The 26,346-nt window shown below is 43.0% G+C and overlaps 1 long non-coding RNA gene across 1 annotated transcript; it reads left to right on the top strand.

Moving 5' to 3' along the window:
• The first annotated feature begins 2,035 nt into the window (after positions 1-2,035).
• Positions 2,036-18,972, top strand: LOC109301004. Its single transcript, XR_002098401.1, has 3 exons — positions 2,036-2,985; positions 17,756-17,761; positions 18,963-18,972. It is a non-coding gene; the product is annotated as an uncharacterized LOC109301004 (long non-coding RNA).
• Positions 18,973-26,346: the final 7,374 nt, after the last annotated feature.

Below are 26,346 nucleotides of genomic sequence, written 5' to 3'. Positions count from 1 at the left end.
GGCTGGAGCTGGGGGCTGGGGGGACAAGGGCCAGAGCCAGAAGCCAGGGGCTGGAGCTGGGGGCTGGTGCAGGCTCTGCCAGCTCTGCCAGCTCCAAGGAAGTGCTTTGCTCCCCCACATCAGGGCTGGGGAGTGCAGCACTTCCCCAAGCCAGCACAGCCTGCTCCAGCCCCCCGCCCCAGCCTCCATCCCTGCCTTGCCTCACCTCGGGGAGGAGCTGCTCCCTGCCCTGAGTGAGGCTCCACCAGCTCTGGGACGCTGCTCTGCTCCCCTGCATGGCCTTGGGGAGCAAGGAGGCATGTGGCATCAGGGCCAGGGAGTGGAGCAGTGTCCTGGAGACGGCGGAGTCTCACTCAGGGCAGGCAGCAGCTCCTCCCTGAGTGCTGCACTCCCCAGCCTTGATGCAGGGGAGCAGAGCACTTCCCCAGAGCCAGCGAAGCCTGCACCAGGCTCCCACCCCAGCCTCTCCTGGTGGACATCCTTGAAAAGGCTGTGCGCAGCCACACTTTTAGTTGTGGCAGCCATGTGCATACACACCTTAGAGGGAACCTTGGCTGTAGCATCACAAAAGATGCCAGTGCTACTGCACAGTAACTCAGGTTATTGTGCATATATTTACTAATTCTATAAACACATCCTAAATAAATGCACAGTAACCACTGCACAGTAGCATCTCATGTAGGCATGGCCAGTAAATGTTAATTTGAATGTGTGATACCACCCTTAAGCACCTAATCCATTTAGGCACCTAATAGGTGGAATAGGATTTGTCCTAAGTGTGCTTCAACCAGGATATTTCACTGCAATTATTTCTCCTGGCCTTGAGTTGGCAACAGGCAGGGTACTGTGGCATCAAGGAACAGATGTTGACAACAGGGATAAAGGCTACTACCTTTTATTGCTGCTAGTTAGGTCATTAATTGAACTATCATAATGCTGAAATGTGGCTCAAAGTTTGCACTTACACATCACCCTACGGTGACATAACGATGCTCTACAGTGAGTTACAGTGACATAGTGGTTACATGTGTCTACATGTGATTGTAAGCTACATCTCTGTTGTGGAGCGCTCTCTAGGTACAGCATGCCTCTATGGCAACGTAGCGGCAAAATCTACCTGTCTATGGCAAGCACGGCACTGTGCTTGAAGATATGTAGAAATGCCCAAAATGTTGAAGATTTTCAACCTAAACAGTTAAAGCAGAGAAAAGCTATAAGCAACTGAAGAAAAGAGTCTTATAATGGAAAGTGTTAGGTGGGTTTAAAATAATAGAATTATAGAATAGTAAAGCTGGGAGGGACTTTATGGATAGAGACAGAAATTATATATAAACCAGTTTAGGTAATCGTTAGCCAGTTCAAATCTTTAACACAACAGAAGTTCAGTGCACATAAGGCATTTTCAAAAAGGCTGAAACTGATTTAAGATAAACCTGGTTGGATGTAGTATCAGGCTCAACTGATTTAAGTTAAATTGGTTGATTTGATTTTTCTGTCCCAAATTCCCTCCATATTCAAGTTAACTCATAGTTCCCCAACATCCTAGGAAACTTTTCACCTTCCCTTCAGTCTCTCTCTCCCACGCCCCCCCAGCGGGGTAGATGGGATAGCCTTGGCCCATGATGTCTGCTCCAGCTGAGCATAAAGGCATGCTCTAGCATGCCCTGGCTTCTAGCCAGAGCCACTGCAGGCATGAGGTTGCATTTCTGGAATCAAAAGTGAATGTCTGTTCACTTGTTTATGGGTTCAATCTACACAGTTTAGACTAACTTGAAAACATTGAGTCAATTCAGCCTTGGGCTTTTTGACGGTCTGTACTTAGCCTAGGAGGTCATGTAGTTCAAACCCCTGCTTAGGGCAGGAGCATCCCTGTTTAAACCATCCTAGACAAGTATTTGTCTAACCTGCTTTTAAAAAATTCCAAGGATGGAGATTCCACAACTTAAGTTGTGGAATCTCCATCCTATCAGTTACAAGTTGCCCAAGTCCATTCTGTAGTGGCCCTATATTACCCTGCACCTTCTTCCTGCTCCCTGTGGTGGGCCAGTAGGGGGAGCTCCTGTGTTAAGTCTCCCACCTCACTATGACCGTCCACCTTCCGGACTCCACGTGTCTCTCCAGGGGTGCCTAAGCCCTGGCAGGCCCCCTTTCGAGCCCCACTGCAGAGTCTGGAGGTAACATGTGATGCCACCACCCCGAAAAGGGACTGTCTAGATCCAGTGTCCTCGGGGAAACACAGGCCTAATAGTCCTACAGGTACTCCACCCAATACAAGAACTTGGGATACCTCCCCAAGTCAGGGGCAAAAATAGTCTCCCTTAGTCAGCAGACCCAAGGGGCCTCCTAGGCATAATTAAACCCACCCCTCAATAAGTCTCCTGTACCAGTCACAAAGGAGAACTTTATTGCTCCTGACAGGGTGAGGTAGAATAGGGTAAAAGGTAGAGCACTATCAAGGGATTACCATTGAGCAAAACAATCTGGCTGAGGTAACCATTTGATAGACAAATGCATCACTGTGAGCTGACTAGCTCTCTAGAAACACTTACAAGTATCATTCAGAAGATGCTAGAGATCTGGCTCTGAGATTTCCGGAGAGAGAGTGTTTCAGATGGATCAGACTCTCTCGCTGTGTCCTGATGCTTGAGCTATGCTGGTAAAATGGCTTCTCCCCTTCTTATTCTTGGACCAGGCCCTTATATAGCCTTTCTGACCTCAGCAGCCCAGTCTAATAGAAGCCAGCAGTGTTGGCAACTGGCCAACCAATTTAAAAAGCATCACTGGTTAACTGGGCAGATGAGCAGGGGCTTTTCCTCTTCCCACTCAGGTGACCAGAGGGACCACACCCTAAGCACCAGGCCTTTTTCACATAGGCAGGGAGGAAAATCCCCCCTCTCTTAGGAATTCAACCCCAGTGTCTCACGCTGGCAGGGACAGATTCCTGGGGGGAGACACAGACGTTGGCATTTCTGCCACACTCTCTATGTACTTAAAGAAGGACTTTTTGTTATCTTTAATCTTTGCTGCCAACTGGAGTTCTGTATCTTCTTTGGCCTTTCTCACTGCTTCCCTGCAAGCACGAACCAAGCAGGTATACTCTTCTGTGGTGGCTGCCCCCTGCTCCCACAGGCCTCTTGTTTTCCTCTGAAGCCTCTCCTGGATTTCCCTGCTGGGCCAAGGGGGTTTTTTTTGGCTCTTTTGCCTCCCTTTACATGTACTTAGATGGTGTCCCTCTGTGCCTGTAGGATCGGTGCCTTGAGGAACTCCCACCCTTCTTGGACTCCCATCTCACAGACATGATTGCTCCTTCATCCTACCCTAACGAATCTTCTGAGATCATTGACGTTGGCTTTCCGGAAGTCTAGGACTACTACCCTACTAGTTGTCTTTCCCACCATATGCCAGATAGTGAATCCTATCAATTGGTGGTCACTATCCCCTAGGTTACCTTGTATCTGTAGATCCCCCACCAAGTCCTCCCCTGAGGCCAGCACCAAGTCAAGTAAGGCACCTCCCTTAGTGTGATTGCATACCTCCTGTGTTAGATTCAGGTCCTGTATGCAGGTTAAGAACCTACATGAATGGGCAGACCTGGCCAACTGCTCCTCCCAGCAGAGGTCACCCATGACAACTAGGTGTTTTGAGTGTACTGCCTTTGAGAGCTGTTTTAAGAATTCTAGATCTAACTCTTCCTCCTGGTGGGGTGGTCTGTAGTAGATCCCCACTACCAAGTCCCTTTCACCCCTACCCTCTTGTAATCTGACCCATAGGACTTTGATTTGACCTTCTTCTGTCCCCATCTTTATTACAGAAGTTGTATAATGCTCCCTAATGTATAGAGCAGCACCCCCCACTTTTTTCCCCAATCTATCCTGCCTGTATAGCTTGTAACCTTCAATGCCAACTGCCCAGTCATGGGTAGGGTCCCACCAGGCTTCTGTTAGACCAACCAGGTTGGGATCTTTGTCTGCGAGCAGGAGTGCAAGTTCCTCCTGCTTGTTTTCCCATACTTCTAGCATTAGTATAGAGACACCTAAACCCCCCCGATAGGTGCCCTTAGTATTCCCTTATCCTGATTTTTAGTGGGCCCCTTAATACTTACCTTAGTACTCATTTCCATTGTGCAGTCTGTGGCTTGTCCTACCCAATTTTGTCCTGAACTTGGCATCCCCATCCTCCAACAAAGCTAGTTTAAAGCTCTACATAGGAGGTTTGCCAAACTGTAAGAGAACACATTCTTACCTTTCGGAAAGATGTAGGCCGTTCTGTCCCAGCAAGGTCTTATCCTGGAAGTATGGATCATGGTCTAGGAAGCTGAACCCAGTAAGATGGCACGAGCTCCAAAGCTGTGAGTCGACCTCAATGCAATTGCCGTGGTGCTGGCCATGGCCGCTGACCGGGAGGACCAATGAGAAGACTACTTGTGTCCCTGCGCCTCTAAGCCTGTCTCCCAGAACCGTGTAGTCAGCCATGACCCATCCCAGACTACTCTGGGCCTCACCATTAGTTCCAACATGGATGAGGACCATGGGGTAGTAGTCAGTGGGCCTGATTACATCTGGAAGCCTCACTGTGATTTCCCAAACCCTAGCTCTAGGCAGGCAGCATACCTCCCATACTGTAGGATCTGGATGACAGATGGCTCCCTCCATTCCTTTCAGGAGGGAGTTGCCCACCACAATGACTCAACATCTCCTCTGGCTAAAATATGCAGATGAGATCAAGTAGGATGGATCCAGAATGACCTGAACAGCCTGGAGAAATGGTCCACATTTTACCAAAGCAGGCTCAACAGTCAGATCAGGACAAGTGCAAAGTCCTGCATTTGGGACAGAATAATTCCGTACATAAACACAGGCTGCAGAATGACTGACTAGTCTACATTACTGCAGAGAAGGACCTGGGGATTACAGTGGACCATAAACTAAATATAAGCCTAAAGTGTGCTCTTCTTGCAAAAAAATAAAAATAAAAAATAAAAAATGCTAATGGCATACTGGGTTGCTTTAACAGGAGTGTCACTTAAAAATCAAGGGAAGTGTTTCTTCCTCTGTATTCAGCACTGGTGAGAGGCCTCACTTGGAGTACTGTGGGTGTTTTTATACATGCATTAATACGCCTTTTTATAATGCACATTAAATGTAGCACCTCCAATGTAAGGTACTTAATTAATATGCATTAGGCTGCACTTATAAGCAGTTGCATATTTGCATGCTTTTTAGTAACACTTAGTGTACAGTAAACTAATTTACTGTGTATTAGAGTAATGTCATGGTTTTTTATGTGAAGCTTTAATGTGCAGCAAAAATAGTTTCCTTCACATTAAAAAATACATGTAGGCATACCCACTGTCAAGTTTTGAGCCCTACACTTCAAGAAGTATATGGGCAGTTTAAAAATAATTCAACGCAGGGCAACAAAAATGATTAGGGGTCTGAGAGGAAAAGTTTATAAGGAAAGGCTGAAAGAACTAGTTATTTTGTCTGGAGAAGACTGAAGGAGGATTTGGAAAAAAAAATCAAATACCTGAAAGGCAATTTACGGAGAGGACAGGGATAGGCTTTTCTGTGTGGCTATAGGGGACAGGACAAGGAGCAATAGCATTAAACTAGCAGAGGAAACTTAAGTTAGAGATTGGAAGAACTTTCTGACTATGATGGTGTTCTGGTATTAGAAGAGGCTATGTAGAGAAATTGTGGGATCTCCTTCCTTGGACATTTTCCAGAGCAGATTAGATAGACACTTGGTTGGAATGGTTTAGTCAAGGATCAGTAGTGAAGGCAAGTCAGTATCCAAGTTCCCATATCATTCTTTTCATTCCCCATCCATCTGCAAGGGTCCATCAAAATAGGAAGCCCATGAACAGGAACTAGAAAATTCCCCATTGGTTCCCTGCCTAATGACACTGCTGGGATGAAGACTGGGTGAAACTGGTTTAAAATGATCTATACTAAAGACACAGCAAATGATGTTGGCAGCAACCAAGCACACTCCTCAAGCCAGGGCTCAAGTGCATCATCCAAAAATCTTCATGTATCTGCCAAAAAATTGCAAAACCATCTGATTTATGTATCCTAAATGAAGAAGAGAAAGATATACAACTTTTCCTCAAGCAGGTATGTAGACTGCTGTAACATTATGTATAACTAGCTGAAACAGAAATTATCAACCACCATAAAAAGGGCTCTGTCCCAATGCTGATGTTAAAAAGAAATGAGCAGAGACCAGAAAATTATAACAGGCTAGAGCTCTGCATGGAATAGTTGAATATTAAAATATATATGGTCTTTATCAGAACTGGATAAGAACATCATTTTATATTATTGACTTTAGAAAACTAAAGAGAATCTCACCTTGGGATTTTCAGTTGGAAATAGACATCTAACTCCCTTATACTGTCCCTAAGAAGTTCAGTAAAATTAAACTAAACATGGACAGTTTATTTCAGAATCTCATCAGGGGGCTGAAGTCCCTTAACAACAAAACTTGCCTAAAGGTTAGGTCCTGATTTCTTTATCCCCTGATCTACGTGTGGCACTGTGGGGGTTATGCTAGAACATATTGTGTTTGAGAAAAATCCTGATGAGGCACACTTCTTCCCTAGCTCTTATTTGGCTGCTGTGGGGTGATAATTCACAACTATAGGCATCAATAGAGGTCCATGGACATCACAACAGGCTTACATGGACTTGCAGATTTTCTGAAAGTTTAAAATAAGATCCTACTTTCATAAAGTCATTAGCAAAATTCCCATTGTTTTCACTGACAACAGAGTTGGACCATAAGTTTTCTTTTACATAACTAAATGACTTGCATTGAGCAAACCTGTTTTCTTTTATTTCTGTCTTCCTTACTAAATATATGTCTCACAGCATTATCTTTTCTGTTTCTAATATATTCATTATGACAGGAGGCACCAGAGATGGTGTTGTTATATGTGGAATTACAAGTTATTTCTCTTTCAGTTCAGATAGTAATCCATCCTGGAAGAAATGCTGATAAATACTTTATTTTGTGACACTATTTCCTCTTGGGGAACTTCTTACAAGAAGGAGGAGTGTTCTTCCCTGTATTGTCCCCCACCATTGGCAGAAGGGCCCATTCTCTTGCTCTTGAGGAAAAACCATGGTTTTAAACATGGCCCATTTTACCCTCCCAGCCAGTCAGCAACAATCAGCATGTTGGAGTAGCTGTGGACTGGCAGGCTGACCCTTGGAGCCTCCTGACAGCTAGGGCTCCTTTGCCCTGGCTCAGTGTGCTGTAGTCCTGGGTGCATGTGCAGACAGCATGGCCGGGAAGGATGAAATCCAGCAATGAGTGTGCCAGTGTTTATTCAATCACCTTGGGTGCCTGTACACATGATGCAGGCTTCGTTGCCTAAATTGAAATGGTAGGTTTTAAATTGATTTTAAAAACGCCACTTCAATTTAGGGGGCTCTGTCACTGTTACAGCAAGGAGACTGATGTTTTTTTTTTTTTTTTTTTTTTGCAGATTCCCACATCTCCTACAGCTGAGGATGAGCTGCCAAGAAGCCCCTGAGCTGTGGGTGGCCCTATTTCTTCCCTCTGTGGCAGCACCACCCTGCTGCAGCCACCCAAGAGGGCTGCTAGCAGGCCAGATGCTGCCTCAGCTTGCCCTCAGGGAAGCGTTGGATTGGGTTGGGTGTTGCCTCTGTGCTGTGGCAGCACCGGCCCACTAGCCACCCACCTACATGGCCCCAGAGGGTGCCGCTGCCATAGAGGGAGGAACTGGGGACACCTGCAGCTCAGGGCCTGCTGGTAGCTTACCTCATGGACGTGGGAGAGGTAGGCAGGCTCCACAGAAAAATAAAGGATCAGACCCTCACCACTTTTTTTTTCCACGTAGCCTGCCCGCCTTTCACACAGCCAGAGAGCAAGCTGCCAGTGAGTCCTGAGCTGCAGCAGACGCTGCCCTTACCTCCACAGTGGCAGAACTCCTGGGGCCACCCAGGCGGGCACCTAGCAGACAGGTGCTGCCTCAGCTCAGAGGCAGCCCCCAGCCCAATCCAACTCTTCCCCAAACCCAAGCTGGGTCAGCATTTGGCCTGCTAGCAGCCCCAGGGGGTACTACCACCAGGGAAGGAAGGTCCGGGGACCCCCACAGCTCAGGAGCCGCTTGACCCACTGACAGCTTAACCACCAGCTGTGGGAGATGTGAATAGGCTCTGCAAAAAATTTTTTAAAAATTTGAAAAACGATTGGGCCCCTCTCCGCTTCTGCCTTCAGCCTGCCTCTCCTGCAGCAGGGGTTAGGGTGGGGTGAGCTCTCAAAAGACTGCAAAGTTACAAATAGCTACATTGCAAACTAAACTATATACAGGTGTGATTTACTTTGCAACGTAACAAACTTGTTTAAATGATAATAATAATAATAAAAACCCGCATGTGTACAGCACAACACAATTAAACCACAAAAGGACAATATTTGTTATGTGTACAATCACCCCTTAATAGCACATTTAGATGCACCCTGTTAGGAGATAATCCTTGCATGAAAGGGAACAACTTTACAATGCCACAAGGGCACTTAACATGTGTTAAACTGCTTGAACATGCATCACCTTGCATTTCATCTGTTCTTAGTAAGTATTAAGTTGAATGTATGACACCATCTTAAGAGGATACCCAGATTCAGTGCCACCAATTACTTTAAATAGGAAGCTCATCTGTAAGGCCCTGAAAAAAGCCCTGAAATAGACTGAAACGAGGTGCAATACTACAACTTCTATAGGAGGTATCATGTAGGTCTAATAAATGTTTTTGGGTACAATATTTGCATTTGGACTTTACTAGCTGTTGGATGTTTTATTTTTGCAAAATCATTGTTGGATTATCACATGGTTTTCTATTTAAAAGATTATAAATAACATCACATAAGCAGAAATAAGAATTAAATTGCTAGTTTGCATATTCCAGGTGGTATGCAAAGTGAAAGAACTCTATTAACTCTATCACTAGATACCAACTCTCTCCTGAACAGCAGTCAGAAGGAACAGCTGCGTGTTATTTCTGCCTCAGTTTGGAGCTCATTTCAATGGTTGCATTTTCCAAGACTGCTAGCTGGCTCATTTGTAACAGCCATTCTTCGGAACTCTCGCATCTGTCAAAGCCCATACAAATCCCCCCCTAGAGGAAGCAGATGTTATAAAGTTATAATTTAGATGTTTGTTTTGCCTCTTAGAAGGATTCTGGACAGCAATCACTGTGGTCTGTTAAGCACCATTAGCAAGTGCAAATTGTTGATGAATCTGTGGATTAGTTTGTATCTGTTTTTATAAGAATTTTTCACCTCAGGAATTACAATGAGAAAAATAAATATGCACACACACACAGGGTACTGAGAAACTAATTGTATTATAGTAGTATGTATTTATTACTGGTGTTAAGAACTTTAGAAACTATGTTAGGATATTGAAGTGGCTATACCTGTTATTAGACTTCTAAGTGATTTCCAAAACAACAACTTATTTCTCTGCTCTGTTTGTCTTGTTTTGGTATTTTTTTGGAAACCAGTATGACCTTCACTTATTCTAATCTTTTTGTGGGATTCAGAGCAAGTATAAATATCCACCTGGATGTCTAAGGGCCTGAGTCTTTTGTCATTTAAGTCAATGTCTAGATTAACAAATTTAAATGGAATTAATTCCATAACTCAAACTGACTTCAGTGGTAATCAGGATCTAACAGTCTGGTTTTTTCAGTGTGATATTTGTAGCATGTTTCTCACAGTATCCATAACTATGCTGTTGTTTACCTATTTTTTCTATATTTATTTGGGAAAAGGATAAACAGATCATAGTTTCAATACATTTTATTTGGAATGAATATAAGTAATCATCAGGGATCCTAGTTTTCTCTGATTTAAAAATATTCCCAATTTTCAGTTAAAAAACAGTAACCCCAAATCCATATTTTTCTGTGATTTAAATGAAACACCACTATATCTATCTATCTATCTGTTAGACCCCGAATCCATGTGATGCCCAATGGCTAGGGAGAAAACAGATCGATGCCATCTTGCATTACCTGCACACATTGCTTGTCAACAGCTTTAATTAAGATGGAAACAGCTTTGGACTAGCTCCAACAAACTGGGGAGCTACCATGAACCTTAGTTCTTTCCACATTTATACACCTTGTTTCATACTCATTAACATTTACTCCACCTTTGTCCCTCCTTTGTTCCACCCATATTCCCTCCTATCTCAAGCTCCACCTCTGTTTACTGTTTGTTTTATTAGCATGGGATTATCTATGCATTTCACTTATTTACATGTCTTTTTGCCATGAGCACATGACTAAGACCCTGAGCCCAGCTTCTTTCGGTCACTTGCGGTCTCTTGCTGATTTTTTCATCATCTCTAAGGTCTTGCTTCCGCTTATCTCCTAATAATAGCCGGTGGATGCATCCTCTTCTTCTTACACAATAAACCATATATTTTACAACACTACTACATTGTTAGGAAAATGCTTGCCTAAGCATCTTGCAATGTTACTTTTAATATATCATTCTGCCTTGTAGTTAACAGCTTTACTGGGCCACAGGCCTTTTATTCAGCTGCAGGCTCAATGCTCCCCAAGATCCAAATATTGTCAACCTAACACTATCTATATCAACTCGATTACTAATCATAGGACTAAAGCTGGAAAGTAGAAAGGAGATAAAGAAAGAGAAAGGGGGGGAGAGAGAGAGAAATGTTCCCTACAAAATTTAATTCTGGTCTAAAAATGGATGTATTTTATGTGTTGAGTATTTTTACACACACACACACACACACACAAAGACCAAAAAAATCCTGTGTTTTAAAAATAAATTGAAATACTGGCATTTCAAAATGTTGGTTATTTTTTCTCCCTTTCAGTTCCCCACAATATTCAGCAGAACTAATGATGATTAGGTCTGATGCTTTCATTTTAGTGGAATAGGAGTTCAGTTTCCCCCCTACACACATGCACACACACACCATTCTGCAATTTTTAAAAACTTCCACAGCTTTCATGAGTATTTCCACTGACTTCAACAGGCTTCATATTAGTCCTTAGTGTATTGCATGTCTCTTGTGTATTTCTGAAAAGTTATTTCCTTTTTTCTGTTTTTCATGGAGGTGGAAGCACACTGTTAAGTTAATATCTGGAACTGGATCTAGCTCCAAACTTTCTAAAAACCTAGGGGTGGTCATGGTTGAAGTTCTTGTTCAGATCTAAAACAGTGAGAAGCAACAGTGATGATTTCTGGATTCATCTTCTTTAAGGTGTAATGGTTCTGATAGGAAAGGACATACATTTTGGGTGTTTTTCAATGAATAAGGACAGAGGTACTGCAACTTTTTCACTGATCTTTAAATGTGTTCCTCAAAGGCAGACCTCTGAACAGTGCAGAACCCCACTGAAATAGGAGTGTCTACTCTGAGCATCTTGTGTGATCAGAGCCTAAAGCCCCAATTCAGTGAATACTTACTTGATTTTATCCAGTATGGAAAGTCCTATTGGCTTCTATGAAATTATAACAAATGCTTTGCTAATGGAAACATATATTTTGTCCCAGATTTTTCCTCACACTTTGCATGATTAGTAGATTTAAAATTAGAATGATTTTTCCTTTCATAGACTGATATACGAGATGTCACAGAGTTATTGTAGTTCACCTTAAATTGTATCATGCCCACACACAATGGGCACATCTACACAAGACATTACTGCACAGTTGCCTAAGTTACTGCATAATATTGGTGAGCGTCTACATGTGTATGCCCTTTATGAGCAGTAAAAATAGCTAATCATGATTAAATTTGCTACCTGCATATTAGGGCTGTGTGAAATTTCAATGGCCGTTTCATTTTGATACTGTTTTGACTCATTTTGAGGTGAAAACAGCAAAATTGAAATGAAACAAAGGCTGTCAAAATAGCCTCAAAACAAGGCTAGCAGAAACATTTCAAAAGTCAAAACATTTTGATTGTAGCACTGGGGATGGGAGGTCATCCCAGCTAAGCTGACTTTTCATCCCCAGCACATGATCCCGCTGGGGGTGAGGACTGATCTGACTCCCTCCCGCTGTGCAATCTAGCATGGGGGATGGCAAGGCAGCCCAGCTGGGCTGCCTTCTAACCCCTGGCATGAGCTGGGAAGTCAGCCACCTGGGCTGCCTCCTCACCCCCGGCTGGGATTGGGAACTCAGCCTAGCTGGGCTGAGTTCCCTTCCCCAGCCCAATGGTCTGGCAAAATGGTCAAAACAGAGTCAAAACAGTCTCACTGTTTTGATGAACCAAAACAGTCAGGGTGTTTCGATTCAAAATTATATTCAATATAAAACAGTGTTCCATCCAGACCTCAAAACTGAAGTTGGGATGGAACAGTGCCATTTAGCACAGCCCTATGCATATGCAAATTTAAACACAATTAGTTACTGCATTCATAAATACTGCTGGGTCTGGCCTGGCACTAGGCTCCTGGCTGGGAGCCTCTTCTGGTCCAGGGCTGGGTTACATCTATGGAAGCCCCTAGATAGCCCTTTGTTCCCCCATTGGCATGCCACAACCCTGCTGTCCCTGTCTGCCTGGAGATCTGTGCTGGAGCATGGCCCTGCTCAGCCTTGCAGCTGCCACGGCAGTGCCACCTGGCCAGCAGGGTGAACAGCACTTGCCACAGGCTGCTGTAGCCCCTAGCAGCCCTGGCAGCACCCCAGGGCTGTCTTCAGCACTCATCTGGTTGCAGGTTAGCAGCATCTGCTCCCTTCAAACCCCAGCAGTCTGCCCTGTACCTGCTGTGGGGCATAGCCTCAGCTGCACAGCTCCCTTGCCATGCCTTTGCACTGGGTGCTGCTGGCAACCACCCAGGGCTGGCAATAGAGGGACAGCCATGCAGGGCCCCAGCAGAATAATATCTTCCTTCTATCCAGGCCTACCCCCACCAGCATGTGCATGCCCATGCCATTCGCCTGAGGCCCCAAGTGGAGCCAGAAATAGATTGGTGACTTCATGGAACTCTGGGGTGATACAGAGGTGCACTGGCAGTTCAAGCGAGGTGGGGGCTCAAGGGCCCACATGTATAAGGCCTTGTTGGGTGGGATGCAAGAGTGCAGGCACTCCCAATCAGAACATCAGTGCCACATCAAGATCAAGGCCTTGTGGGCACAGTGGGTGGTTGTGACCAACCCCAATTGTCAGTCCAGTTGTGCCTACAATACCATGCCCTTAATGTGGCAATTAACCTATATTTTGGTGCCCCAGGACCCAGGTCACAGTCATATGATTTTGACCAGCATGGGTGGCCTGCCTGAGCCCCTGCCCCACCCTGACCTCTCTGGTTACACTTCCATGCCTAAATGTGATCCTCTTCCCCTTGAAAAACTGTTAATATAAAAGGTTGAGTCACCCACTTAACTGTTTTTTGTAATTAGATTTTAAGGTTCAGATGATAGCATGCTATCAAAGGTGGATGCATTAACGGATTTTTAGGGACTTGAACAAAGTGGAATAGAATTGCACTTAGACACCTAAGTTCACTTAGGTGGAAAAGAATCTCACCCTTTACAATTTTATTTCTTGCCTTTAACAGATTCCATGCCATTGGCCACTTTGTGCCTCCCTGTTCTTCTCCCTGAGCTGCTGCCTCTCTCAGATTGACCACTATTTCCTCCTCACAAAACCCTACTCCAGTTATTGGCACCTTGATGCTAAAAAAATCAAATGCATTGCTTTAAGTATATATTTCTTGTAATGTAAGTTGCAGAAATACAAAAAAATAATAAATATATATATTGGATTACAGCTTCATTAAGGCATGCATTTTTTAAATAAAACTCAGGATTCATAAGGTAAATGGCCCATATCAAACTTAAAAGATATTTCAAAATTTAAAGAGATTTTAACCCATTGCAAAACATTTGGTTTTTGAACTTCTATCAAATATTTCTATTAATTTTGCAATGTGCTGTATGATGATCTGTACATACCATAAAAATAAAAGTTGAGAAAAAATATCATTTTATTTTGGCATGAATAGTACAAGGCAAGGGCACTTCCTCAGGGTTGCCTTTATACTTAGCATTTCCCTTGCATTCCTGCACCAACGGTGATAATCCCCATGCTAATAAATAGCAAAATCACATATGTTTCCAGTTTGTTCAATGTCTTTTATTGTGCAGGACCGTTGTATGTCTTCTGAGGACCTCAGGATTATACTCTTCAATATAAGGCGACTCTGCAGGGATTCATGGCAGTTAACTAACCCACCCCCTGCTGTCTCCCAAATTCCTGAAACTCATATAGACTTCAAAGACCCATTCTTTGCTAATGGGGCATATTTAATATGGAAGTAATTTGGAAAATGTCTTACCATTTCTAAAATGATTCCAAAGTGTGAAAAGAAGATAGGAATGGAATCCTAAATTTGAAGGAAAAGAAACATTGTGGGTAGTTGTTATGGTGCCTTGGAATAGATCAATAATCACTTGTGATTTTTTTCTCCATTTTCCTTTAGTACTAGTAATGCTAAGCTTTATACAAAGAAAAGAGCTATGTCCTGAAGAAAGGCTGATGAACCTCAAAAAGTGAGGTGATGGGTCACCTGGAGAGGATCTCTTCAATGAGATATTGAATTCCACTCAACAGAGGGCCATGAAGGCAAAGAGCTCTGAAGGTTGGTTCCCAGAACACTTGAGAAAAGGAAACATGTCCTGTAAAGCAGTGATTTTTACACTTTTTGAGCTGAGTCCCCCTTTGAATTACAATTTTGTTCACACCCTCCCTCCCCTCTCACCCCAGAGGAGAAGCACAGCCAAGCACAGGGCATACCTCAGCTGTAGGGGCTTGGCTCAGTTCAGCTCGATGGAGTGGGCTCCACCTGCCACGGCTTTAGCATCCCCTGCCTTGGCTCTGCTGTGGCTCTAGGCTGCCCGCTGACCATGCCAGGCTCTCAGAGGTGCAGCAGCGTGCAGGCAGAACCTGCCCAGTGCTCTGCACCCTGATATTCCCCCATGAGGCTGCAGAGGTGCTGGCTTCTTGCAAACTTCTTGCCCGCACACCCTGTGCTGCATCGTGCCCCCACCATGTTACTTCATGCTTCCCAGGGCGGTGCACCACACAGTTTGAAAACCACTGCTGTAAAAGCACACTGTTGAAAATGTTGTAACAAAATACTTTTGATTACAAAGGTCAGTCACTGAACTTAGTGTTGCTAGTTGTCTTGAAATTAACATTCTTTTGCTCATTCCAGCAAACGGGAGTTTCTGAAGCTTCTGTTGTCATGGCCCTTTTCAGACTACTCCACCCTAATACTAGTGTGCCTGCTCCTGTAGTCTTTGCAGTAACATGAAAAAATAGCATCTTCTAGTTTGTTTGGTTAAAGGACAAAGACTAGATACATGTTCTAGCTATAGTCCTTATAGTTTCTTCTGAAGCATCCACGTAAAGCTGTCAATAACCTCTTTTGCATTGCTAGCCTTTATAATGCAGCACAAAAGCAGTCCCTCATACCATTGGAGTCCTCCATTGCAATAGCTACTGACCAGTACTAACTGGAAGTGAAAAGTTTCCAGACCGCAATAACAATACATTTCTAAGTGGTGAAATTTTGAGGGAAGAGAACTTTGCCATCCTGAAGTTCTGCTGCCACTGCTGACCACACTCTTCTATCATTCCTTGCTCAAAAGAGGTATCCTACCTAATAAAGCTACACCAGGTAAATTCTCTGCTTGGTTTCATCCTCCTGGGTTTTTTCCTTCGTTAGTCACTGTGATGTGATACCAACAACCCTGGAAATGGCAAAAGCAAATCCATCCACCTGTTTGGCTCCAAATTCACATACATCATTACCCTGTTCATAGTAATAACTGTCATGGCAATGACATTTAGCAATGGGTCACCCCTGCAGCCTTTCAGAAATTAATTTAAGAAATGACTGGCAAAATGAATGGGTGCCAAAAAAAGAATCATGTAAGTTTGACATTAGTCCCAGAATTACTGTAGTTTCTACTAGGCATACATCTAAGCTGTAAAAAATTACACTTTGGGGTATCTGTCTAGACTACTGAATGGTTAGTGTGAGCAAGTACAAAATTGTTATAGATGAAATGACAAAGAAGGGACTTTAAAACAGCATAACAAAAAAGTATGGATATACTGTGGTTGATAACATTAAATCATAACACTTAGAGCAAGAAATCAAGATGGATATGACATTCCTGTACAGATGTAGCATTAGAGAGACCTATGTTTTTTGTGCAGTTATCTGATTTTGGAGAGGGTAAAATCTAGGGCTGTGTGAAACACCACTGTTTCATTTCAACTTCTGCTTCACTGTTTCAATGGGACAGTGTTTTGATTGGAGTTTCATTTCATTTTGAAGCACTGTTCCATTTCATTTCTTTGAAACTGTTTCACTGTTTCAGCATTTCACTCATAGGCTATAATGGGGAAGCACAAAACTGCCTACAACTTTGTCCATTTTGGGGAGATTTGAATGAGAACAGCAGAGATGGTAGCCCCTTTGGAGGGCATGAAGCCAGCTATGATTCAAGGAGATAGGTGCAGGGGTTTCTGCTAAATTGCACCTCGAATTCTTGAAAGAAAAAATTGTGTCACTTGTAAGTGTGAAGGCACAGAGTTGTGAAAACTACAAGCATGGTAGCACCTGCTGAGGTCATGAAGCCTACCAGCTTTCAAAGAGATAGGTTGGTGCTGGGGCCTCTACATGACACGGTAGTGTGCCCCAGTGAGGTCTCCTCCTCCCCTGCAGCCTCATGCCAGTCCAGCAGTTTAAATAACAACAGGTAAAATAATAACTCTGTGAAGAGCAGCACAGTAGTACCAGCAGCATCTCAGCAGCCAAACTGGGACACAGCCTTTCTTTTGTCTCCTGCAGGAACTTCTTCTCCAGCATGTGTGTTAAGATGCACCTTCACTGTGTCCTTTGCCTCTCTTCCCACTCCCTCTTCTTACTTTCTGCTTCTCTGCAGGAAAGTCCAGCTTCAGCTTTGAAACGCAAAACTTTTCAAAACTTTCAAAACATTTCAAAGCCTGTTTCAATGCCCTTCATTTCATTTTGATTTTGCTGTTTCAAGCTTGAAATGAGCCAAAACAGCATAGAAATGAAACAGCTGCCAAAATTTTGCACAATCCTAGTTAAATCCATTACAAAAATACAAAGTGTAAATGGGGCTTCATTATTTTTTACCATTTGATTGCATGTTTAATTCTACTACAGTCTGTTAAATTCTTTGCAAATATCTAAAAGAAATATTGAAAAAACTAGCAAAATAAAGACTAAGCAACATTCTTTAACTGTGGCTGGATTAATCTGCAAATACTACAGATTCATTAAAAAACATATGCTGCCCACACATAGCCCAATTATTACAGCACCTCTGTCCTCTGGATCTTGGCATACTGAGATAGGAACAAAGGGTAGATTTTACTGAATTAATATGAAAACTCCTCTATTCATCCCTTATAAAACACCATACAATTGTCTAACCCAATCTTCTCTTTATTTGCTTTAAAAAATCTCAGAGGATAAAGTGAATCTGCTACAAAAAATGTTACCCATCCCTTCTTTTATGAAAAGCTACTAAAACTTTTTGTCTGTTCATACGATGAATTAGCCTGCATACTTTCTGAAATAAATTTGATTTGTACCACTGTTGGTACCTAATTAACAACAAAACAAGAGTTGCAGTAACAAAGTGCCAGCACCTTTTAACATCATTGAAATGATTACCCATGTTAACATAGAAGCATGGGGTTGGATTCTCAGGTGGTATAAACTGACATACCTTCATTGACTTTAAAGAAGCTCCAAAAACCAGTTAATTCACCCAGAGATTTTCCTTATGAATACTACAATACAGTTATTGCAGGTGGGGAAGGACCCACTACCAAGAGCAGGTTAACTATTCCAGTGGATGGGACACTAGACTTGATGTCATGATATATAGGGTTTTCTTTCCACACTGGGAGTATCTACACATGCATTAAGGTGCTTTTCCTATCACACATTATATTTAGTACCTCCAAAGTGAGGTACTAAGCAAATGTACATTAGGCTGCCTTAATGCACAGTAACAAATGTGCATGGTTTTTAAGTGACAATGCACAGTAGCCTATTTTACTGCACATTAGCATAATTGTATGTCTTTTATGTGACACTTTAATGCACAGTAAACTAAGCTACTGTGCATTAAAGCACACATATAGATGCACCCAATGTCTCTGAACTGCCTTGAGCTGTTCCTTTTACCTATTTCTCTCTTCTTCCTTAGTCTGTCACTTTAACTAGGCTAAAAGTTCTTTGAGGTAATATTTTTTTTCCTTAGCATATGGTTGTACAGTGCTTTGCACAATGGGCCCCATATCAGCACTGGATTTATGACCCAAATATCTTGTTTTGGGTGGACCCAAACCCTTAGACTGACCATGGCCTTTTAATTTGATAATAGACAAATTTTACTGATACGCAGTGATAGCAGATAAGAATACTTATAGTATTTTTTTTAAGTTTTATATTTACCAGTTTTAGAGCTGCACAAAGTTAAGGTATGTTTGGCCAGTATGCACGCATTACTTTGAGGGGTTTTTTTTAAAGTTATATGTTAGCAGCCTGGAGGTTGGAGCCTGAAGCCCTATCCCTGCCCATGAGGTGGGTGAGACAGGCTAGGTTAGTCATATTTCCTTTGTTTATAGTGGCCTTGAGTCCTCCTTTTGGGGACTCCTTATGCCTTTGAATTTTTTTTTTTTTATTATTATTATTTTTTGGGGTTTTTTTCTTCTGATGACTTTTTATCTTTGGGCATTGCTGATTGGTCTCCCTGTGGCCATCATATTGTCCACATTTTATCCTGTCAGCAAATTTCTTTGTTTCACAAACCCATTACATGCTCACATCCTAATTTGGGCTTTACTAGTCTTTTAATGTGGTCTGTTCCCCAAAGCTAAAAATCCCAAGGGCTCTGCAATTGGGCACTATGACCTGGTGCCACCTTCTCATATGTTATGGAACGGTGTGGTATATGTTTTCAATTTCCCATCCTGTGTGTTTACTTGCTGCTTGCCTGTCAAACACAGTGGGCCTTGAAGGCACAAACAGGCTTTTAAAAATCAATTACCCTTGCTGTTGCACTGGACCATTGTTCTAATGCATATTTACTTTACCTATAAGCCAATTTTCCAAAGCAAACCTCTGAACGACATTTTTAGCCATCACCCCACATCTTGATTGCAGTCTCTATGCACAGCTTTAATGTAAACTTTAATAAACACTGAATAACATCTGCCCTTCAGGGGTGGTGCTTCTAGAAACAAGTGGGAAGAATCAAAGAAGGTGCACCAGGAAGCAACTTATCATCTCTTCAGACATTGTGTAAAAACACTGTATGTGTTTGTCTTTAAAACAAAAACAGGAACTTAGTATGTAGATCATGGAGAGACACTTTACCAAATGTTAATTCATTAAAAATGTGTAAATGAGATAGGCTGTTACAAAAATGTGACTGAAATTTCCCCATAGATTCACAGATTTAAGACCTAGAGGCACCATACTGATCAATAACCTATTCTGACACAGACCATAGAATATCACCCACTGAGATTCAGTTACTTGTGGTTGCTCTAGCATATTGTTTGAAAATAAACTGATTCTTGACCTTAAAATGTCAATTAAGCCATCAGAGTCCTAGGTAAATTTTTCTAATAGTTAATTACAGTCACTACTAAATTCACATCTCAAATTGTGTCTTTTTTCAGTTTGCATATTCCTCCCTTTAACTACCAACCATTGGTACCTATTATGCCATGTCTGCTAGATTAAAAAGCTTGCAGACATCTTCTCTCTCAGTAGGTACACAGAGACTATGATCAGGGTACTAATTTTATTATGCAGTCTCTGGCGGTTTATGATTCATGAGATGTATCAGATACAGAACACCAACACTCTACAGCTTCTGTTGATAGAACTGATTTTGCTGAAAGAATCTTGTAATGGTTGTTACAGCCTACCCCTAAAATATAGATTATTAGATTACTAGCCAACTGCCCATCATGAATGACAGAGCATTGGCTGATGGTAGAATTATTTCATTTTTCTCTAAACTTCCTTCACTGATATGTGTCACAAATTGCAGCATCCCATAATGTGGGTGTCATGTGGGAGTACTGAGAAAAAAAAGGGGGGGGAATTAACAATAATAATACAGTGTTTTAAGGTACAGGTCTGAAAGCACTTTACCAAGGCCGTGTCTACTCAAGATGTTGGCTGCACAGTATCCCAAAACTATTCCTCAGTAGTGTTGCCTGCCAGAAAACATGTGCGACACTACTGCACAGTAGTCTTGGGCTACGGCACAATCAGTCACACAAAGGCCATTCCTCAGCGCTACTGTTCAATAACTTGAATTACTGCATAGTCGTTTACTAATTATATGGCCGCACAGTCAGCATCTCGTATACATGTGGCCAAGGGAAGTAAATGCATCTTCTTACTTCTGTTTGAGAAATATGAGATCCAGAGATTTAATGACTTAGTTATATCTCGAAGTAGATCTGGGAATGTGACTCTGTTCTCCTGACTCCTGGTCCAGAGCCCACAGAACCTGTAACAACTATCAATAAAAGAACAACACAGTCTAAAAAGATGGAGTCAGTTAATGGTGTCTGAAGGTTTTAAGAATTAAGAAATGTGTAGATTTAAAAAAAAATGGTTGGATGTTGTAAATATAGATTTTTAGATTACTAGCCAATTGCCCGTCATGAATGACGGAGCATTTCAGAAAGAGCTTACATGCCCCCCTCCACTCACCCTTTTGGGGCCAGCCATGAAAACCAGGGGTGCACAATTATTTTGGGTGGAGGGCCACTTATTGAGTTTTGGCAAGCTGCCAAAGGCCACATAGGTAGCTCAGCCCCTTGGTAGGTGCCCAACTCCCTGGTCGCCATCTTCTGACTAGAAGTCCCATCCCCTAACCTCTGATCTTTACCACCAGAAGTCTGTCCCTTTGCCCCCGGAAATACTCCCTTCAGCAAGGGGTTGTGCCAACTTGGAACCAGAAAAATGCCAATTTATATTATAAAAATGAAACATTTACTGCATTTATTAATTTGATTTCAAAAATATTTTGTCCCAATTTATATGTGTTTGTGTAGTGTACACAGAGGCAATTGCACAATAGCTTAAAATGAAGTCTTACTCTTGTATATTGTGGGAGGTGGGTATAGGTTTGTGGGGAGCTGTGTGTGTGTGGATATCCGGGGTGTGGGTGGATATGGGGTTTGTGAGGGACTGTGTGTAGAGGGAAGGTGCCTGGGCTATCCAAGGGGGTATAGATGTGGGGGTCTGTATGTATGGCAGTGCAAGGGGAATATGGGTGCATGTGTGGGGTGTGCATGTGGGACTCATTCTATGAACACACACACACACACACACACACACACGCTCTGCTCCTGGCTGCATACCCACAACCACCCACCCACTGGGTTCACAACTACACCCACCCACTTTGCCCCTGGCTGCACAACCACACCCACCCTCCCACTCTGCCCCTGGCTGCACATACAACAAACATACTCACACCATACATGCCCACAACACACACACACACTAGACACACTCACACCCTACATATACATCTCCCTGCTCCCTGCTCCTGCAATGCAGCTGGGCCATATGGTACCAACAGTGCCAGGTAGCAGGGAGTGCAATTTCTGGGGTGGGGTGGGGATGAGCTGCTCAGTCTTGCTGAGGTTCCTTCTGGGTCCTACTGCCCCTGACTCCTATTAGCTTTGACAGGAGTCATGGCAAGTCAATACAGTTTTAAAGCCTAAGGGCTCCATCTGCCTCTGGCTTTGGCTCCAGCTCCCTGCCTGAGGGGGTGGTGCCCATGCAACCAATTACTTCCCGCCCTCTCTGGGGCACATGCGTAATTGGCCCCCAGCATTACAGGCAGACAGACACACAAATGGAAATACTAAGCCTTTTATTATATCCACACACACACAGCTCCCCACAAACCTATACCCACCCCCCACAATATACAAGAGTAAGACTTCATTTTAAGCTATTGTGCAATCACCTCTGTGTACACTACACAAACACATATAAATTGGGACAAAATATTTTGGGAGAAAAAGGGTTTTTTTTTGCTTAGCTACAGACTTCTTGTGTGATCTTAGACAAAGCACCTCTGAATCTTCTTAGTCTCAAGCCTGCAAAATGGAGATGGTATTTCCCTTTCTGAAATAAGCCTTGTAAGAATAAATTGATACTAAGATGCTATAGTGATGAGTATCACATTGTTATATTGCTAGCTTAGCTTGGTAAAAGTTAAAAAAAACCAACTACAGAGAAAATAGGCATGGTAGCTAATGATGGGAGATGACACAAAGGGTGTCTCAACATTTCTGAGATGCTTTTCTTTTTAAAAGGTTGCTTTAGCAAGGGGTATTTGGGAAACCTTATTATAACTATTGATACACAGTATATGAAGAGATACCATGAATTATTGATATACAGTATATGAAGAAATAGCCTGAGTTAGCTCTAGGGTCAGAAGTGGTATAACCATATCAGTTCTCTCAGCAGAGCTGCTTCCTGGTCCAGAGCTGGAGTATGCAGCACCAGAGGCTTCCTTGTACCTTATGGACATACCTTCAGAGACCATAATTAAGTGAACAAAATTTCAAAAAGTATTCAACAGCAGCCAGCATGGGGTCCTCTCAGTGGAAAGTGCTGAGGGCAGAATGGGTCCTATTGGGAGTTGATCAGTTTTAGCTGCAAACTGTGGCTTCTCCAGGTTACATAGGTATATGGTAATATGTGCACTTATATCCTTCAGTAAACTAATAAACCATCAATAAAAAACAAGTTGTAAGTGTACTTGCAAGTGCTTTTAGACTAATTTACTGAATTTTACTACATTGTTTGTCTTAGTCCCACTTAGTTACTTTATAAAAATTGTATGTCCATTGTGCAGTCAAAGGTGTGACTGCAGTTTGGACAGATATACCTATTCTACCTTTAAATGATGTAGCATAGATACTACTTGTAGCAACAAGCTCATTGAGGCCTGCAAAATTAATCTTGAACCTTAAGTAAACAGGCAACTTGCCTATGCAGAGATTTGTCTTGGCGTTGCTACACTTTTCTCAGTACCTGACTTAGTTTGGGCACTTGGCATTGTCTACCTGAACTCAAGTTTCACATTTAACTGTGATATTAAAGTACCTTCAGAGAAGGATCGTTGAGTTAAAGATGCTGTGGCATTGTCCTTATGCAATTTCTTTGCTTTATTGCTTTACAGCTCCTTTTATCTTAACATACTGTAGCTTTATTGGTTTTTGGATGTTGGTTCAGAGTGTGCGTTTGAGGGGAAGGAAGAGGGGGGCTAAACATATTGACAAAGAGACTGATTGTAATAGCATCTGACAAAATCTGAGTATACAAAACAGATTATTTAGCTAGAGCCAGAAGGAAATAGTTTGTCCCGAACATAAAGATGATCTAGATTATTGAACTGTGTTAGGTTTAGGAAGCAATTTTCAACTTGATTTAATATGCCAGTCAAAGAGGAAATTGTGGGGATAATGCTGATACTGTCAAGTTGAAAGAGTATGACTAAATCAGAATCCAGTCCTCTGTTTCATTAACTTTTTCTCTGTTATTTGGATGTATATTGCTCTGCATAGTTTACTAGTTTATTTTGAAACAATGGAAGAATTCCTCATCTTGGGAAACACTTTACATAATGGAGGAAAATCTTGGAGGAAATAACGGAAGACAAAATTAAGAAGGTGGCTTCACATTTTTGTTTTGTTGTGAAAAGCACCAGCCTTCTGAAAATCAAGCTTGAAATTATCTCAAGCTGGACACTAGAGCCATGCAAAATGTCACCGGGTGTTTCATTTCGGTGCTATTTCAACTCATTTTGAACTCAGAACAACAAAATCAAAATGGAAAGAAAGGCATTGAAACAGCCTTGAAATGAAACAAGGGCACTTGAAACATTTTGAAAGTTTCTAAATGTTTTGAGTTTTGAATCTGGGCTTGCTTGCAGGGAAACATAAACTAAGGAGATGGAGGGGGAAGGTGGGGAAGGAGTGCTCTCATATTGACTGTGTAGCTGGCCAGTGACTGTGATCATTGCCTGAGGTCCCTTCCAACCCCTGTGCTCTGGGGGAGAAACGGAAAAACAGCATAAAATCAGTACTGTTTGAACTGAGCTTTCTGCCTTGGGATCAGTTACTGAGCTGTGTCTTCCAGCAACTCAGCAGCATCAGAGAAAGACTATCACTTCCCACTTGCTAGCCTGTTCCTAGCAAGTGGGATCCAATACCTTCTACTTTCAATATCCTTTTATAATTATATTCATTCACTCCTTTCAATGTATTCCTCCCCCAAAATCCTCTTTTTGTTTTTGTTAGTCTACTTTGATTCTTTTCCTCCAAAAATGAAATCTGTGGATCTCTCACAGTGTGCATTCCATTCACTGTGCAGGGAAGCACAACATATATTGGATATTATAATATAGAATTTATTCAGGAACGCATACTACATACATTCATATATTTTATTTATTACATAAATACATACATTAAACAAATACACATAGATAAAATTATCTATCTATCTATCTATCTATCTATCTATCTATCTATCTATCTATCTATATTGCATAAATACAGATTACATTACAGAACAAAACACAGATTTTTCCAGCACACCAAGGCAAACAAACTGTGAAACACACCATTAAGAGTGTTGGAAAGGCAGCTGGCAAGCCTTCAGGGAGGGGTGGAACATGGGGTAGAGGGAGAGTTGTAGGTTCTGCCCCCCAAACTAAGACACAGCTTCTTTCCTACAACTAGCAGGCATGAGGCTTCCACTAGTTCTGCAGGCAGCAAGGAGAGGGGAGCAGTGCCAGTGTCACTGCCTGTGCCTGAATCTCCTCCCCCCCCAAGAGCCCCAGCTATACCCCCCCCCCCGCCACAACCACCATGGCAACAAGCAGCAGCACCAGCCCAGTCTCCTTCACCCCCATTTCACTTCCCATGCTGAATCTACATCCCCTCCAAGAGCACCAGCTATAACCCCCCACCCGCCACAACCTCCATGACAATAAGCACCAGCACCAGCAACAGCCTCCTCCACCCCCATTTCACTTCCCATGCTAAGCCTTCCAGTTACAGAGGAAGAGATGGATCTGGATCTGACTTCCATAGCAAGGGAAATTCTGGGGAAGGAGGGGGAATCATCTGAGCTTGAGCTCCACACCCCTCAAGTTTCCCCTACACTCAGGTCTCCTTCCCTCAGAAGGTACCTTGAAGGAGGCTGGGGTAGAGGTTGTGGAGGCAAGTGGCTCAGCTGAGTCCTCTCCTCCTGTTGCTGTACATTTACCTGCTGAGGAGGTGAAAAAGTCAGCATCTGCACATGCACCTGCACCCCAGAAGAATTGGGTAGTGTGGTCTGGAATCATTTTGAGCTCTCAGATGATCCCACATATGCTATCTACCTGAACTGCTGATCCAAAACCAGCTGGGGAAAGGGAACAAAACACATGAGCACCACAGGGATGCTGATGCATCCCTGCAGGCACCATCCCCTTGCCCTTGCTCCTCCTAAGCCTGGCACCAGTGGGAGTGTGCCCAAAAAGAAGTCCCCCTCTCACTCAAAAGACCCCATCTCTCCAAAGCAGAGGCAGGCCATCCTGGAACAATTCAGGAAAGGCAGACAGAAAAGGGGGACATTGTACAGGCAAGCAAGATCACCCAGACCACTGAGGAGAGACATGCTGTGGATGGCCAGCCTTTCTCCTTAGTTAAGCATCCTGGGTTGAGGTGGCTCATGCTGATCATGGTCCCATCATACTAAGTGCCTGCATGCATCACCTTCAGCAGGATGGTGGTGCCCTCCCTGTATGAGGCATGCAGGGAGTACTTGAGGGAGGAACTGCAAAAGACAGGTCCACAAGTGGCCTTACACTTCACCTTGGACATCTAGAGCAGCCGGGGTGGAGATCATTCATACCACTCCTTCACAGGGCACTAGTGTAACCAGTCAGGCCATCGGTGGGCTCTCCTTCAAGCTCAGGTGATGGATGAAGAAAATGGGAGGCTGTGGTGTAGACACCCACACAGTCAATTGGGTCGCCAACTGGCTGGAGGGCCGCACCCAGAGGGTGGTAGTGGATGGGTCCTTCTCAACTTGGAAGGACGTTGGCAGTGGGGTTCCGCAGGGCTCGGTCCTCGGGCCCGCACTGTTCAACATCTTCATCAGTGATTTGGACGAGGGGGTGAAAAGCACCCTGTTCAAATTTGCTGATGACACTAAGATGTGGGGGGAC

The sequence above is a fragment of the Gavialis gangeticus genome, unplaced genomic scaffold (genome assembly GCF_001723915.1).
Source record: "Gavialis gangeticus isolate Ggan-Ray unplaced genomic scaffold, GavGan_comp1, whole genome shotgun sequence".
NCBI lineage: Eukaryota > Metazoa > Chordata > Crocodylia > Gavialidae > Gavialis > Gavialis gangeticus.
The sequence above is the reverse complement of the archived record's forward strand: the minus strand, read 5'-3'. Positions and strand labels throughout refer to the sequence as shown.